Below are 18,999 nucleotides of genomic sequence, written 5' to 3'. Positions count from 1 at the left end.
TGAATGCAGTGATTATTATTATTATTATTATTAGGGTCTATTATGACGATGTTGATGACGGTATGTTTCTGGACACATTACACCCAGTTTTTTTAGAGACCATATTAAAATACACGGCTAGTGTCTTCAAAGCTCTATATTTTCCGAAGTATTTCACGTACAAATATTCAGTATGATTGATGCAGGAAGAGAACCGTAAACTCACGAAGTTTCACACTACAAGTGTTCTATGAGTGCCCCTCTGGCCACACGACCCATGTCCAAGCGATAGTCAAGTTCGTTCCATACCTTACGTACCAACATCCTGTTCATCACAGTAGCATTGATGCGTTTTCTGAGCTGCTCCAGCGATCTTCGCAACGTTGATATGTAAACACGGTCCTGAATGAACCCCAAAAGAAAAAAACACAGTTCGTTAGGTAAGGCGATCTTGGGGGCAGAGGGAACAAAGCCAGATCATCTTCACTACTATGCTCAATTCAGCGATACGGGAGTTAGTCGTTTAGGTAGTGACTAACATTGATGCTCCAAGGAGGGAAAATGAAATTCTCGTAATCAGCAGTCAGTTACGGAAACAACCACAACTGCAACATATCGAGGTAAGAGGTACAGGTTCTAACAATACCACCACTTGCAAAGTAGGTTAGAAATCAGATTAATAATGTTGCTCACGCAGCATATGTTCGCTGTATCGGGCAACAACAAAGTTATTGACTGTGGATGGTATCGTCAGAATGGAAATAATGAAGTCACTGTAAAAAAGTCATTAATTTTGGCACTTATCTTGAATGGATTCCCACGTAGATTTCGTCGAAGTTGTTATGGCTCATCTTGTTGATTCTAGGGTGATTCCACTTTGACTGCTAGAAGGTCCAGATCTGTATTTTAGCAATATTTGAAGACCTAACAAATGCGTTTTTCAGGAAATTCTTAATGATCAAACAATCCCAGATCAGAACAATGGTATGGTAGAAATAATTTTTGACTTGGTGTTCATGATCCACATTCTTATTAAACTTCTTGTAAATTCACATATACTTCTTCTTAATTGTCACATCATCAAGAAAACAGTTTTGTGTCAATCTTCATATATTTAATTTCCACTTTAACCAAACACAAGACATGACTGTTCTTTTACAAAGCGAAATAACAACTTAACTTCTGCAAAGTGAAACAAAGACTGCTCTGTTCACATTCGCACCAAAACGGTTACAAGTAAGTCAAAGATTATGACAGTCTCACAGAAATGAATACACACAAGAACCATATCACTGTTATATATCGATACATCGGAGTACCTATTCATTAATAAAACCAAATGTGAATATTGTCACAAAAATATGTCTGTTACTTCGCAGAAAAATAGTACGATATTACTGGTATCGAGAACTGGGGTTAGAGTGCCGTAATGTTCACGTAAATAAAGAACCATTACAATGTCACAGTCTTCTCACAGAAGAACTACGCCCCTACATCTTCATCTGTGACACTGCACAGAAAACATTAATCTTCGGCGAATCTCGTTCATACACAACAATTTCATGAGGCTTTTCAGTGCCCCACACTCTCACATCGTGGCGATTAACCTTTCCAGATAAATTTAAGGTTGCTTCGTCGCTGAATATCAGCTTGGAGGCGAAATGTTCGTCCTCAAGTGCTTTCTGCATTGTGATGCAAAACTGATGGCGCTGGCCACAATCTTCCGGTTTTAATTGTTGCACCCGCTGAGGTTGGTAAGGTTTGAAATGCAACCGCCATCGCAAAATCTTCTACAGAGTCTGCTGCGATATTCCAAGCTTTTGGCGTGCACGGGCCGTTGATGTTTTTTAAATTTTTATTTTTGGACTGCATAGGAAAGTTTTCCTCAGCCTCGCCGCGGTTGCATCTAGGACACGTCGTCAACCGGTACTTTTCTGCTTACAGAGAAAACCAGTGTCACTAAACTGTCGATACCAACACGGAATGCTCTGTTTACATGGTGGTTCTTTTCCATAATTCATTCTGAATGCACGCTGTACTGTTGTAACAGATAAACATCTCGCATATTACAACACACAGTAACTCTCTTAATACTTTGTCACCATTTTGTCGAGGCACTGCACTCTTAACACCAAATGATGGGCACAATACAAACTCGACGAGTTTAGAGTTCCATTCAGGCCTCACTCATATTTGCGTACGTATTACTTTCAAAACTAATGAATCATTTATAGTGGCCTATATTTTTTGAGCTGAGTGAGGTTAAAAGTGGAAAAATAACAAAAATTCAACCATAAAAATATAAATATTTTCCAAAAATTACACACTCACTCACACACAAACGGTAATACTAAAATCATGTTTACACTCAGTTCTAAAACTTATGATAAAAATAGTAGTTCAGTGGAATGATCTAAAATATTGTAATTGGACTAAAAACGATGAGTGAGCCACAGTGTACTACACTAGGACCTCCAGCCTAAAAACTTAGACTGGAATCCAGACAATACACAAATTGTTAGTAGTTCAGCTACACTCGTCTCGTCGTCAGTTAAAATGAAGGGCAAATACCTAAAATGCACTCATTTAAAATTTGGCGTAGAGTTACATTTACGCCACAGGCATCACACTCTGGGAGGTCCCCCCACTGCAGTACATAGTCATAAGTTAATGGACTGTGTCCAGTTCAGGGTGACTTCTCCCGTCGGAGTGAGTGATATGACGTAGGCCGCGGTCGGACGGTCGGCTTCACCGACCGCAGTTTATTGTACTCTAACGGCCGGCCGCTCTTCCTCACACAGCTGCGTGGCTCTGAACCAAGAGCGAGACGACAACCCGCAAGGGAATGTCACACGGTGTAGCACTGTGTCCCCTTCGTCCTTCCTGCTCGGTCTGCTCGCTCGTTCACCGGATTCTTAGTTACCTCAGAACCCAGCAGAAGGGTACGAGCTTCGCCTGCTTCGGAAGAAGCATAGGTTTGCCCAGGGTTGTTTGAATTTTTCTGCTGGGTATACCTTATTCGGAGTGTACTAAGGGTACGGTATGTAAGGAGAATGTCTTAGCCACTGTGCCACATTGCTCTGTAAAGGAACAAAGAAAGATAAGCGCCTCTGAGAAAGGGCACATTGTTGTTGCCCAGCGTCTAGGGATGAGCATCTCAGAAATGTCGAAGCTGGTCGCCTGTAGGTTGAAGGACAGTGAAACTACGATGGCGCACCAACGTTGGCGCGGGCATAAGGTCGACTTCAAGATTTTTTCTGAAAGGATCGACTTATAGTGAGACGTATTGCTTTACAGTAAACATTTCAACAAATGTTTGCGTAAATGGAAGGTTAATAAAAGATAACATTAAGGTGTCGCACCGTCCCATAAATGTAGGTCACAAACACTCGTTTGGTTTGGTTGTCTGGGGAAGGAGACCAGACAGCGTGGTCATCGGTCTCATCGGATTAGGGAAGGATGGGGAAGGAAGTCAGCCGTGCCCTTTCAGAGGAACCATCCCGGCATTTGCCTGGAGTGAGTTAGGAAAATCACGGAAAACCTAAATCAGGATGGCCGGACGCGGGATTGAACCGTCGTCCTCCCGAATGCGAGTCCAGTGTCTAACCACTGCGACAAACACTCGTGCAAAAGCTTTCTGGTATCTTGGTAAACACCTATACCTTCCTTATAATTACTGAATCAATACTAATTGAGACATGAGCATGGATCAGTTGGGACTGAAATTTATGTGCGAAGGGAATGATATGTTAATGACAATTCCAAAAGGTCTTATCGCTATAAATGAAGATAAGCGTGGCAAACGACGTAAAACTTTATTTTCTTGGTTTTAATAATAATATATAATAAATAGGTACGGCTAATCTTTCATGATAGATTCCACACACGTAGAAGAAGAAAATATCATATATGCACACGTAAAAACTCATTTTCTACAACTCTTCATAGCGCATTAATCATGGGAAACACACAGGAATAAAATGTACCATGGGGAAACTATTTCGCATATAAAATATTCACTATATCCTCTTAAATATGTGCGCCTAAGCTGTAATTCTTAGGTTCATGCGTGGCCTATATTGACAAGTTCAACGGAAGGAATCACAGTGCTTTCTTAGAGGTCACTCAACCTGATCTGCTAGATGATGTGCCATCATCAGTGCGTCGAAACATGTACTTTATGCACGACGGAGCAGCTTCTTATTTCAGCATTAATGCCCGTCGGCTTCTAAATAACAGATTCCGTATACAGAATGAGATTTTCACTCGGCAGCGGAGTGTGCGCTGATATGAAACTTCCTGGCACATTAAAACTGTGTGCCGGACCGAGACTCGAACTCGGGACCTTTGCCTTTCGCGGGCAAGTGCTCTAACAACTGAGCTACCCAAGCACGACTCACGCCCCGTCCTCACAGCTTTACTTCTGCCAGTACCTCGTCCCGAGTTCGAGTCTCGGTCCGGCACACGGTTTTAATCTGCAAGGAAGTTTCAGATTCCGTATAGATGGATATCGAGAGACAGACCAGTGTCCCGATCTCCACAGTCTCCGGACTCAAAACCAATACACTTTTATTTGTGGGGGCTTTTCCATGGTCTTGTGTACAGCATACTTGGTGTCTTTGGTTCTGTATTATGAAAGACTGCTTTCGATACGCAATACTCCAGAAATACATTAGTGCACCCAGAACTCAAAGCACGAATATCAAGAGCAGTTCTCAATGCAGTATCATTTTTTTTTACGTACATGCTGCGTGCCCGTCATTCCATCGACAATTTATTAACTTCCGCGACCAATAATTAACGGTTTCCAAAGGGTGGTCTCTACCTTGGTGACCGAAAGTTGATGACCACTCCTTAAGCAGCTCGTGAGTGTCTGTTCTTCCAGATATTACTCCAGTTAAAAATGTGAGAAACTAATATTTTAGGGAAAGTAACCTTCTTTTTACTGAGTGTCCGTCTTTCCATAGACTGTTTATTAACTTCCGCGGTCGGCGTGTAATAGTTTGTGGTAAGGTCTTACGGGACCAAATTGCTGAGGTCATCGGTCCCTAAGCTTATACACTACTTAATCTAACTTAAACTAACTTACGCTAAGGACGACACACACACCCATGCCCGACGGAGGACTCGAACCTCAGACCGTGACAAGACGCCCTAGACCGCGCAGCTACCCCTCGCAGCTGTACTATTTTCCTAAGGATGGTACTGTACCATAAGAAGTAACCAAAAATTGATGAGCACTACGTAAAACGTTCGCAGCTGCCTTGTCTCCTAACAGTTAATCCTGTTACAAATGTAAGAAACAACAGCTACAGGGAAAATAACTCCCGGATGTACCAAATTTCTACAGCCACTTCACAGGATGTAACTCAGCACGTAATGCTTACATTTATAAAATGGCTTTGGAATATTAGTAGACTGTCGAGTCAGATATATTTGGAGCTGCCAGATAATATTCAGTATAAATCTAACCATTGTGAAGCCTTCACGAAAGCCTATATTGTCTTAGTTCCTAGGATAGCAAATGGGGCAAGTTTCCTCCAGCGAACTTGACTTGATGCCAGGTTTTCAGCTTCCTCCCTGTTCATGCCCATGCACTAAAGATCCTTCGAAAACGCCCGTTTTCAGGCGTTCCTCTACTTCTGCATCCATCCGTTGGTTCCCACAACAGTACTGATTTGGGAATTCTTCCACCTTTCACGCGTGAAACACGCCAGCAACGCTATTGTGCAGGCTGCGTAGGCCCTTACTTAATAGAGGAGCACAGCGAAAGATTTGTGGACTTATTTATGGAGTGTAATTGCTATATGGATCGCATTCGTCGGAAGGACTGTAATAACAGGGAAGGCTACTGTAACGTAGCAAATTATTACCAGTTGTCATCTTGCTCTGAAAACATAGCTTGCCGTGGAGCCGGGGGGAGAGGAGGTGTCGGTTCTCACGCTCGCACAGCTGATATGGCTACTGGGTCGCGTGCAATACGTTACACATACTCTCTATGAATCTGAAGAAGTATTATTAAATATTAATCGATCCTTCTCATACTTAGTGCACCAAATTCTATGGATACCACAACAACACTGTAAGAATTTCTAATCAATAAATGCAATATTTTCGGAGATATAACTTTTACCTAAAACACATAATACCTGTGCTGGCATTGTGAAACCGAGTTAGGTACTGTAACGTATTCATACACAGTATCAATGGAAACTACAACCAAGAGGATAGGTTCATATAATCTAATTTTATGGAATTTTCTTTAGCTTCATTGCCACAGATTTCTGACGTAATTAACAGTACATTGGAAAATTACAATTTCATTATCTTTTGGTTTTGTGAACGTTTTGCAGAGACTGAGGGTGAATAGAGGACATACGTAAAGTGACAACGTGATATTTTATTAAAACTATGGAAATGTAAGAGAGAGAAAGTTGTGTAATAGGGACATTTGTGACGTACCTGTATGTCCGACTGAGCTTAATTTTGTAAAAGGCAGAGGAATGAGGCGTTGAGTCTAAAATTTAGTAGTAATTTATTTTATGGAAAGGAATCGTATTTTGTTTTCATAAAATTTTATTTAATTTCGGAATTACGACATTTTTAGTCTAAATTACTGTGGTAACCCGATTGGCTGATATTAGAAATACTGCCACTATAGAAGTGTTCGACATGATCTGATTGGCTGTTCAACTAACTAGCCAACAGCAATTTGGCATTTCCCACACTTTTCAGTGCCGGTCGCTGTGGCCGAGCGGTTCTTGGCGCTTCAATCAGGAACCGTGCTGCTACCACGGTCGCAGACTCGAATCCTACCTCGGGCACGAATGTGTGCGATCTCCTTAGGTTAGTTAGGTTTAAGTAGTTCTAAGTCTAGGGGACTGATGACCTAAGTTGTTAAGTCCATAGTGCTTCGAGCCATTTGAACCACACTTTCAGTAGGGCTTTGTGCCTCCGCTTTATGAATCTATATAGTCGCTCGGGAGCCGTCCTCTGGTAAACACCTATATAAATTCGCGCTGATCAAATTTGTACCAAAATTACGAAATTCGTGCATTTGATCGGTTCTCGTGTAACTGATCAAAAGTGACTACAGTGTTGAGTATTTTGTGAAAGTTTGAGTGACGTATTTTACGAGATTTTGCGTGTGAACATTTCAAGTCGTACATAAACTCCGCGTGGCGTGTTTCGTGCAAATTACGAGATATTATGGCTAGCAATTCTGTACAAGAAGACTAATGAACGACTATGTTAACTCGCAATTAGTCGTGGGTCAGTGACTGTTTAGGATGTTTAAAATATCGGGTCGGACTAAATATCTTTTTCATCGAATCAAAAATCTTTACCAACAGCGGTATATTTTGGGTTATTTTATTTTATATATCAAAGCGTGACACCGAGCTCAGTCGGTGTCACCCTTTCATATGAATCAGCTGCATAACGGTCGGATTTACGGTTCCAGTTTTATGGCACCACACGACAAGCTTGTTAATACGAAAAAAGCGTATGGGGCCTGAAGATGGCAATATTGAGTTGCCGAAACTGGTAGCATTTGCTATATAAAATAAAATAATCCAAAATATATGGCCCATGTCCTATGACGATAATGGACCGACAGAGACTAAATATCTTTTGGCTGCTTTTGAGTGTGAACGTGTTACAGAGACAGTCGGTAGCACTGCACAATTACTGTCGGGATATTAAATAAGGACTTGATAGCCATTTTCTGTCTTTTAAAGACAATAAATCAGCTTACTGGAAATTTTAGACTTTTTCAAACGAGTCTTGCAAGAATCCCGAACGCCCGATGGTTTAACTAATTTTCAGATGCTGCCCATGGACTGGAATTATGTGGCCTATGCGTGGTAGGTCCTTAGCTGACTTTTCGTCAATGCTATTTTCATCGACTAAACCATTATCTAGGCAACGGCCTTGCCGCAGTGGATACACCGGTTCCCGTGAGATCACCGAAGTTAAGCGCTGTTGGGCGTGGCCGGCTCTTGGATGGGTGACCATCCAGCCGCCATGCGCTGTTGCCATTTTTCGGGGTGCACTCAGCCTCGTGATGCCAATTGAGGAGCTACTCGACCGAATAGTAGCGGCTTCGGTCAAGAATACCATCATAACGACCGGGAGAGCGGTGTGCTGACCCCACGCCCCCCCTATCCGCATCCTCCTCGGAGGATGACACGGCGGTCGGATGGTCCCGGTAGGCCATTCGTGGCCTGACGACGGAGTGTTTTAAACCATTATCTACCATCGCAGAGGGAAGGGGCAGACAACTTGAAATCCATCCAGGTAGGTGTGGACTGATTGTTCAAAGTTCAGTGAGAGAGCAACCCGACCCGCTTCACTACCGAGATATGTAAATCTGTCAACATCTTGCAGTATCTTCTGCTGCGCTATAATTTGGGTAGATACATTTCCACTTGCTATGCACATTGTAGTTGTCTTATTACCATTTACTTTTAGCGTTACAGAGCTGGCCATTCTATCTGTCTTGATAGTCACTTGTAATCTTTGTGGTGTTTCTGCCAGAAGAACGACGTCATCAGTAAAATCCACATCCGTAAGCCTTCATTGTTCATTTCAACGTATAACCATGTTGGAGTTGTCCATCGTTTTTCTCATTATGAAATCGATGGCTGAAATAAGAAAGAGTGGTGACAAAATACAACCTTCTCTGACGCTTGTCAGTATCCTAAAGGAAGGGGTGTTCCCATCTTCTTTTCTTACATAGCAACTCTAGATACAGGTTTCTGAAAACATCAGTGAGGTAGTCAGGTATCCCATATAGGCCTATAATATTCCACAATGATTCTCTCTCACCGAGCGAGGTGGCGCAGTGGTTAGCACACTGGACTCGCATTCGGGAGGACGACGGTTCAATCCCGTCTCCAGCCATCCTGATTTAGGTCTTCCGTGATTTCCCAAAATCGTTTCAGGCAAATGCCGGGATGGTTCCTTTGAAAGGGCACGGCCGCTTTCCTTCCCAATCCTTCCCTAACCCGAGCTTCCGCTCCGTCTCTAATGACCTCGTTGTCGACGGGACGTTAAAGACTAACCACCACCACCACGACCACAATGATTCTCAGCGTATACTGTTAAAGGCTTTTGTAAAGTCAACGAAGTTTGGGTGCAGAGGACAGTTGAATTCTATGCATTTTTCTTCTACGCTTTGCAGAACAATATTTGTTCAAAGCATGATGTCCCATTTCGGAAGCCAGCCTGTTCTTCTCGTAGTCGACAGTCTGGTGCTTCTTGTACCCTATTTAGCAGAACGAGGCAAAAGAATTTAATAAATGAGAATATTTGGCAAAGAAGACCTTGTGCTGTAATATTCTTACTTTACTTTACATCCCCAAAGACCGGTTTCGACTAGGTCTAGCTGTCATCTTCGGATCTTCTGGAACTAATATTACTATGCAAAAATCGCACAAACATAACGAGAGCACACTCCATTATAAAACAAAGGCACCACATTGGCTTGTCAGATGCATAAAACAGAGTAAATAGAAAGTCCACAGCACCAACAGTGTGCCGCGGAATGGAGGTGAGTTCGTCAATGAAGTTATAGTGGCTTTGTTTTTGACATGCCAATGTGGTGCCTTTGTTTTATAAGCGGAGAGTGCTCTCGTAATGTTTGTGCGATTTATGCAGAGTAATGTTATTTAGAGAAGATCCGAAGATGACAGCTAGACGTTGTCCAACTCGGTCATTGAGGAAATAAAACAAAAATATTACAGCATGCGATCTTGGCTGCCAAATATTCTCATTTATCAAATATCAGATCGCTCCCAGCAACATGTGAAACTTAAGCAAAAGACTTCATCACGCACCGAGATAAGCGTGGAACCTTTCCACTTTGATCATTCGGTTAGATTTCCTTTCTTCGGTAGTTTAACAATGATCCATTTCTCCAGCCTTCCGGAACTTAACTTGTTTGCCAACGAGTACCGCACATTGCTTATATTAGAAACAGCCTAAAAATAGAAGTTTTCAGCTGCAGAAACGGTCATGTTCTACACACACACAACGCCAAGACATCCCCACTAGGAGCACAACTAGCGGCCACGGTGAGGGATCTTACACTTGTCTCCAGCGTTCACAGAACACACGAGACCGCACGTAGTGGTTTCTATTCCTTCGGTGCCCAGAATTCTCCTGCCCCATAAACTAATATCCAACGAAGAACATCATATACTTCAATAAAAGCAAGAAAGAGACGCCCACGTCTGCGAAACATTGAGAGGTTGTGAAAGTATAGAGAAACAAGTGGTCAGAATAAGGTTCCATTTTGTATATAACGACGAGAAATAAAATTAACGATGCCTTCAAGCGAGTAACAGGAAGATCATGATATTCCTAATTCCTAACGAACGTCAGTTCCCTTGGCCAATAAGCTAGCAGTGTGAAGCGATGACCCGATATGGCTGTCATGGCTTGAATAGCTTCACTAACGATTGAAACACTACCTTTATGCTGAACACTACGAGTATAAAGGCCTGCCGAAGCAGTCGCACAAAGAAACGCTTGCCAATTTCGTGACACCGCGTAGCGGCTTAATTACTTCAGAAAAATTCCCCGACTTAGAGCCCGTCTTGTACTTATTTGAAAGCACCCATTGTTTCGAGACAATCAGTGGGTGAAAGCCAGCATCTATAAAGGCGCACGCAGTCAGATCGGCGCGTCTTCTCATCGCGAACGTCTTTCTGCCCGATCGGCCGACGAAACATTCCCACAGCTTTTATTTTGTGGTACGATAAGATTTACCAGCGCTGGAACGCTACGCTGCCCGGTAATAAATGTTCTGGATAATGTACGTAACAACAACTCGATCGGGTTCGTCTCTGGGCATCTTTGTTCATTTTAAGAACAACGTAACGAGATAATTAGACAAGAAACTTACACGGTTCTAGAGGTGAACGTAGTCAGGGGCACTGCCAGTATACGTATGAGGAAGGAATGAGGATGCTAAAAGCGAACTTCGGAATTTCCACTTCTGGGATGTTCACGCTTCGGCAATCCTTGAAATCGATATTTTTTTTATACACATCTTTCACATAACCTGAACAAAGACAAAATACTGTGCTATTTTACTATATGATCTGAAACAGTTCCTTGTTCCCGAGAGCTGCATACACCAATGTTTCCAGAAAAACAAAAGAAGATATAGCAAAAATAAAATTTTATGGCCATGTGCATCGACGATTATCTGTACATTTCTCCAAAGAGTCTTCAATAAAGCAGGTGCTACAACTCTAAACTAGCTAGTGGACCTATATTTCTCCTCGACATTCAGATGATTGTTAGTATTTTGAGCTGTCCTTCGTCAGTTGCTACCTCGATTATGTTTATCATGTAGATAAGATTAAATATCATGCTTCCTTTGCTATTGAATGTTTATTATTATTTTTTCAATCAAACATGTCTCTCCTATTCATATTAGGCATCTTCAGTGGTATTACGTCTCTTTTTCGTGGGCTTACACAAGAACCAGGGGGTACACGAAAAGAATAGAGGACATAATAAAAAAACCATTGACGATACCACATATGGCCAGGTGAAACACGTTTGTTTGGAAACCACAATAAAAACCAATTTCAAAAGAGGAATAATATTACTAGAATGAAATTTTCACTCTACAGCGGAGTGTGCGCTGATATGAAACTTCCTGGCAGATTGAAACTGTGCGCCGGGCGGAGACTCGAACTCTGGACCTTTGCCTTTCGCGGGCAAGTGCTCTATCAACTGAGCTACCCAAGCACGACTCACGCCCCCTCCTCACAGCTTTACTTCTGCCAGTACCTCGTCTCCTACCTTCCAAACTTAACAGAAGCTCTCCTGCGAATCTTGCAGAACTAGCACTCCTGAAAGAAAGGATATTGCGGAGATATGGCTTAGCCACAGCCTGGGGGATGTTTCTAGAATGAAATTTTCACTCTACAGCGGAGTGTGCGCTGATATGAAATGTCCCGAGTTCGAGTCTCGGTCTGGCACACAGTTTTAATCTGCCAGGAAGTTTCATATCAGCGCACACTCCGCTGCAGAGTGAAAATCTCATTCTGGAAACATCCCAGATATGCTCAATACTGTTCATGTGAGTGTTCCTGGAGGCACTCTGTTGCAATTCTAGACCTGTGGGGTGTAGTATTGTCCTGCTGGAATTGCCCATGTCCGTCGGAATGCACAATGGACATGAATGGATGCTGGTGATCAGACAAGATGCTTACGTACGTGTCACTTGTCAGAGTCGTATCTAGACGTATCAGGGGCCCCAGATCACTCCAACTGCACACGTCCCTGTGTGTGAGTGTGCGTGTGTGTGTGTGTGTGTGTGTGTGTGTGTGTGTGTGTGTGTGTGTAATTGATCTCCTGCCCTATCCCCTGGGGGTGTGAGCGGTTAACTTTGAAATCTTCAATAGGAAGCCCCAATTTTTATCGTGGAATCGGGTTCTCTGAGAAAAAATTTGTAACTTTTATGTGGAACAATTTTATCGTTGCGTGATAGATGGTGCTATAATCGACACGAATCAAAATAGGATACAATCGGTTGAAACATAATAGTATCTCAGGAAATTACCCAACCGATTAGGATCCCAGGAGCGTAGAAGGGCAGTATTCTTACACTCTGTAAAGCTGCACAGGTGTTTTATAGCAAACCAACGTGATCCTCCAGACCTTAACACATTACGGTGTTCACATTATTGGTGGAGGAGAAGATTAGTGTTTAACGTCCCGTCGACAACGAGGTCATTAGAGACGGAGCGCAAGCTCGGGTGAGGGAAGGATGGGGAAGGAAATCGGCCGTGCCCTTTCAATGCAACCATCCCGGCATTTGCCTGAAGCGATTTAGGGAAATCACGGAAAACCTAGCCCGCATCTCGTGGTCGTGCGGTAGCGTTCTCGCTTCCCACGCCTAGGTTCCCGGGTTCGATTCCCGGCGGGGTCAGGGATTTTCTCTGCCTCGTGATGGCTGGGTGTTGTGTGGTGCCCTTAGGTTAGTTAGGTTTAAGTAGTTCTAAGTTCTAGGGGACTGATGACCATAGCTGTTAAGTCCCATAGTGCTCAGAGCCATTTGAACCATTTTTGAACGGAAAACCTAAATCAGGATGGCCGGAGACGGGATTGAACCGTCGTCCTCCCGAATGCGAGTCCAGTGTGCTAACCACTGCGCCACCTCACATTATTGGTGTAAATTACCTTCACAGATGGCGCCGAACTGGAAAGTATTTGGAACAGTAACAACAACATTTGGCGTTGCCCAGAAACATTGACGAGGACGCAGTAGTGTTTCGTTCCCTTCTGGTTGCTTTTTTAATGTGCGACCCCTTGTCTCTCACCCTTTCGGTGCTTGTTTTAGCTGACCCCCCTTACCTCTCACCATAGAGGTGCTTGTCTCAAGTGCGCACCCTTACCTCTCACAAAACTTCGTGTTTTACTGGAGGAAATGTTCGAAATGTTCCCCATTTGCTGCAATACAAATAGGAACCCTATTTCTGAAAAACAATCCTACGGCTCTAAATGTCTCTCCCACAGGAAAAAATCTTGAGGCGTCAAATTGGGTGATTGCGCAGACCACTCATGGGGACTTCCTCCTCCAATCCATCGACCAGGATACTGTCGATTCCGAACTTCATGTGATATCCTTGTATTACGCGCTGGACAGCCATCGTGTTGAAATCACATGTCTCTTCTTGTTTGAAGCGGAAATCTTTCAGTAATATTATTAAAATATTACTTAAAAAGTCGCCATACATTCGTCCATTCACATTATCGTCTATGAAGCATGGGCCAATTATTTGGGTACTTACCACACCTCACCAAAAATTGACACTCCACGGAGCTGAAGCTCGACTTTCTTGAAACAGCGGGGATTCTCCACTGCCTAGTAGTGCATATTATGCCGATTCCCGTTACCACAGTTCATAAACGATGCTTCATCATAGAAAAGTACTAAAGTAAACTCAGCCCGAACAAGCCACGAAGGCGCAACGGTACCGAGCAGCCACCGTTTCATCCTCAAACCAAAGGCCTCACTGGATGCCGATTTGGAGGGTCCTGTGGTTAGCACACCGCTCTCCCGTCCGTATGTCAGTTTACGATATCGGAGCAGCTACTTCTCAATCGAGTAGTTCCTCAGTCGGAGAAAAGTACATGTGAATGAAAGTCATCATTGGTTTCTAGTTGTCGTTGTACCCAATTGCATAAGTTCAAGCAGCTTTGAAAGTTACCCCCATGCTGGGCTTCATGTAACGACAGGTGATATGGGTGGTATTTGTGTTCATGCAGAATGCGCAGAACACTTCGGTGCGGAATTCCTGCACCCCGTGAAATGCAGGTACAGTTAAAACATCCACTGCGGCATTTTCGTTCGTTGCAGCCCGTGGTCGGATTCTTCGTGTGAACTGAACACTTCCAGTCGCAGTAAACAGTTGGATAATACTGCGAAATGTCGTTCCAGAAGGAACATTCCTCTCAGGGAACAGGTTCGCATACCGTCGACGAGTTTTCCTACATGCCTATTTCACGCAAAGTAGGAAGCGGTGACATCTACCCTCTCTGCAATCGTCAACATAGTTTCACACGTAGGAAGAGATGTTTGCTGCTCGAATGTTTGCAGTAAAGTGCATCGCAACCGCTTCGCGCTGCCGTTTCCCTGTGCGTCGTTCGTGGTACGGCCACAGTAGCGCTCGATACATCCTTGCACCTCTTGATGTTGCACCACGGACTGCGGCGCATTTTCGCCGTCCGTGTATCAGAGACGTAATTTGAATGGTACAAAATGTATCGCAGACAATGGTTAACATATCGAACATTCCCCTAACACTTTTCAACAGTTTGAAACCCTTTTTGATTTGTGTCGGTTACAGCGCCATCCATCACACAACGATAAAATTGTTCCACACAAAAGTTACGTATATTTTTTCCGGAGCATCATAATCCACTACAGAAATTGGTGGTTCTTATGACACTCTTCAGCCCAAGGTGTAGGGCAGAGGTGTCGCCTCATTTGTGGCATGCATCGTAACTAGGTTGAGTCTTCATTCGTGAAATTCACTAACATAAGTGACTTGGACAAACGGTGGTTTGTACGGCCCTTCTCAACATCTCGGAGAAGGCGAAGCTGGTCGCCTGTTCACGTGTTACTGTCTTAAGCATCTGTGAAAAGCAGTGTGCGATTTGCAGGGGGGGGGGGGGGGGGATGGGGGGGATTTCCCCCCCTCTGCATCAGCCCATCCTCTCCTCTGGTTTTAGTTTATGCATCCCAACCTGGGATGTTTATGTCCCACGCACTGGAGTAAAACTTGACATATAATGTAAATTTGTGGAGCCGAACACAAAGTTTTTAATAAGTATTACTATTAACACTATTACTATGTTTCAGTTTTCTATCATCAGAATAAGTACAACTTTTCACAAATGTGCCTCTACGTTTTGAATTCCCCTCGTATATCTGTACCTGTATGTAGATGATTTTGTAAATAAGCTTTACCTATTATGTACTTTTAAAGATATAACAAAGGATGGCTTTTCTGATAGTGCATACGCGTCAACAGTGAGTTTCGGCTTTAACATCTATTTATAAATAGCTGTTTAACCATGCGTAATGCCACGGTCCAAGCTAGTGACATATATAATTCTACTAACCCTCTAAGACATCCCCCCCCCCCCCCCCCCTGGTAGAAGCACAAATCGCACCCTGATGAAAAGTGGGTAAAAAAAAAAAAAAAAAAAAAAAAGCACTCCGTCTTCAGGCCACGAGTGGCCTACCGGGACCATCCGACCTCCGTGTCATCCTCCGAGGAGGATGCGGATAGGAGGGGCGTGGGGTCAGCACACTGCTCTCCCGGTCGTTATGATGGCATTCCTGACCGAAGCCGCTACTAGTCTGTCGAGTAGCTTCTCAATTGGCATCACGAGGCTGAGTGCACCCCGAAAAATAGAAACTGCGCATGGCGGCTTGATGGTCACCCATCCAAATGCCGGCCACGCCGAACAGCGCTTAACTTCGCTGATCTCACGGGAGCCGGTGGATCCACTGCGGCAAGGCCGTTGCCCGTGAAAAGTGGGTAAAGGACGTTAAACCCACGAACAGGCGACATAGTGCTGGTTCGAATGGCTCTGAGCACTATGGGACTTAACATCTGAGGTCATCACCTAGAAACTTAGAACTACATAAACCTAACTAACGTAAGGACATCACACACATTCATGCACGAGGCAGGATTCGAAACTGCAACCGTAGCGGTCGTGCGGTTCCAGACTGAAGCGCCTAGAACCGCTCGGCCACACCGGCCAGCCGACATGGTGCCTCACCACACAACGTAGAGCTCGGAGATATACGCGCTTTGCAAAACAAAATAACCGCCGACCTGTGGAAAATATGATGACAGAGTACAATGCTGGTGCAGGCACAAGTGTTTCGGAACACAACAAGCAACGCATATGAATATGGAGCTCCGCAGCAGCTATCCCTACGTGTTCCCATGGCCACATGATTCACATTTCTTGCTAAACCACGTTGATGATTTTGTCAGCATACGCCATAGGCCAGGAGGACCTCTGCTCGAAACACCCACCACGCCACGGACACATACCAGTGGGAGGCATTATTATGCTGCGGCCTTCCATGGTATCTGATGTAGTAATCGAAGGTACCATGACAGCTGTGGACTATGCCAACGTCTTTGCAGAGCACCTGCAGTCCTTCATGTTTGCTGCCTTACCGGGGGCGATGGCAAGATAATAGTCGGTGTCAAAAGGCCAGAATCGTGTTACAGTAGTTCGAGGAGCACGATAGTGAACTCGCGTTGATATCTTCGTCCCAGTAGTGGACTCATCTGAACCTAATAGGACACAAGCGATGTTAGCGGGTGACAGCTCCGCACTCACAAACCAGTGGTCACCAATTTACGGGAATTGCTTGACCTGTTGTAGAAATCTGGTCCCACATATCTTCAGCAGTCTACCAACGACTTGTCGAATACATGCTTCTCAGAATCGCGGCTGTATTGCATTCCAAAAGTTGGCAACCACGCTTTGGTTAAGCAGTATACGGTTGGGAGCCAACGGCCTTGCCCCAGTGGTAACACCGGTTCCCGTCAGACCACCGAAGTTAAGCGCTGTCGGACTGGGCTATCACTTGGATGGGTGACCATCCGGTCTGCCGAGCGCTGTTGGCGAGAGGGGTGCGCTCAGCCCTCGTGAGGCAAACTGAGGAGCTACTTGATTGCGAAGTAGCGGCTCCGGTCTCGGAAACTGACACACGGCCAGGAGAGCGGTGTGCTGACCACATTTTTTTTTTTTTTTTTTTTTTTTTTTTTTTTTTTTTTGGTCATCAGTCTACTGACTGGTTTGATGCGGCCCGCCACGAATTCCTTTCCTGTGCCTCTTCATCTCAGAGTAGCACTTGCAACCTACGTCCCTAATTATTTGCTTGACGTATTCCAAACTCTGTCTTCCTCTACAGTTTTTCCCCTCTACAGCTCCCTCTAGTACCATGGAAGTCATTCCCTCATGTCTTAGCAGATGTCCTATCATCCTGTCCCTTCTCCTTATAAGTGTTTTCCACATATTCCTTTCCTCTCCGATTCTGCGTAGAACCTCGTCATTCCTTACCTTATCAGTCCACCTAATTTTCAACATTCGTCTATAGTACCACATCTGAAATGCTTCGATTCTCTTCTGTTCCGGTTTTCCCACAGTCCATGTTTCACTGCCATACAATGCTGTACTCCAGACGTACATCCTCAGAAATTTCTTCCTCAAATTAAGGCCCGTATTTGATATTAGTAGACTTCTCTTGGCCAGAAATGCCTTTTTTGCCATAGCGAGTCTGCTTTTGATGTCCTCTTTGCTCCGTCCGTCATTGTTATATTACTGCCTAGGCAGCAGAATTCCTTAACTTCATTGACTTCGTGACCATCAATCCTGATGTTAAGTTTCTCGCTGTTCTCATTTCTACTACTTCTCATTACCTTCGTCTTTCTCCGATTTACTCTCAAAGCATATTGTGTACTCATTAGACTGCTCATTCCGTTCAGCAGATCATTTAATTCTTCTTCACTTTCACTCAGGATAGCAATGTCATCAGCGAATCTTATCATTGATATCCTTTCACCTTGTATTTTAATTCCACTCCTGGACCTTTCTTTTATTTCCATCATTGCTTCCTCGATGTACAGATTGAAGAGTAGGCGCGAAAGGCTACAGCCTTGTCTTACACCCTTCTTAATACGAGCACTTCGTTCTTGATCGTCCAGTCTTATTATTCCCTCTTGGTTGTTGTACATATTGTATATGACCCGTCTCTCCCTATAGCTTACCCCTACTTTTTTCAGAATCTCGAACAGCTTGCACAATTTTATATTGTCGAACGCTTTCTCCAGGTCGACAAATCCTATGAAAGTGTCTTGATTTTTCTTTAGCCTTGCTTCCATTATTAGCCGTAACGTCAGAATTGCCTCTCTCGTCCCTTTACTTTTCCTAAAGCCAAACTGATCGTCACCTAACGCATTTTCAATTTTCTTTTCCATTCTTCTGTATATTATTCTTGTAAGCAGCTTCGATGCATGAGCTGTTAAGCTGATTGTGCGATAATTCTCGCACTTGTCAGCTCTTGCCGTCTTCGGAATTGTGTGGATGATGCTTTTCCGAAAGTCAGATGGTATAGCACCAGACTCATATATTCTACACACCAATGTGAATAGTCGTTTTGTTGCCACTTCCACCAATGATTTTAGAAATTCTGATGGAATGTTATCTATCCCTTCTGCCTTATTTGACCGTAAGTCCTCCAAAGCTCTTTTAAATTCCGATTCTAATACTGGATCCCCTATCTCTTCTAAATCGACTCCTGTTTCTCCTTCTATCACATCAGATAAATCTTCACCCTCATAGAGGCTTTCAATGTATTCTTTCCACCTATCTGCTCTCTCCTCTGCATTTAACAGTGGAATTCCCGTTGCACTCTTAATGTTACCACCGTTGCTTTTAATGTCACCAAAGGTTGTTTTG

At 43.8% G+C, this 18,999-nt stretch overlaps 1 pseudogene; it reads left to right on the top strand.

The window, feature by feature from the left end:
- Positions 1 to 17,047: 17,047 nt before the first annotated feature.
- LOC124723612 lies at positions 17,048 to 17,165 on the top strand (annotated as a pseudogene).
- Positions 17,166 to 18,999: the final 1,834 nt, after the last annotated feature.

Source organism: Schistocerca piceifrons, chromosome X (genome assembly GCF_021461385.2).
Source record: "Schistocerca piceifrons isolate TAMUIC-IGC-003096 chromosome X, iqSchPice1.1, whole genome shotgun sequence".
Taxonomy (NCBI): Eukaryota; Metazoa; Arthropoda; class Insecta; order Orthoptera; family Acrididae; genus Schistocerca; species Schistocerca piceifrons.
This window is presented reverse-complemented; position numbering and strand designations above follow the sequence as displayed.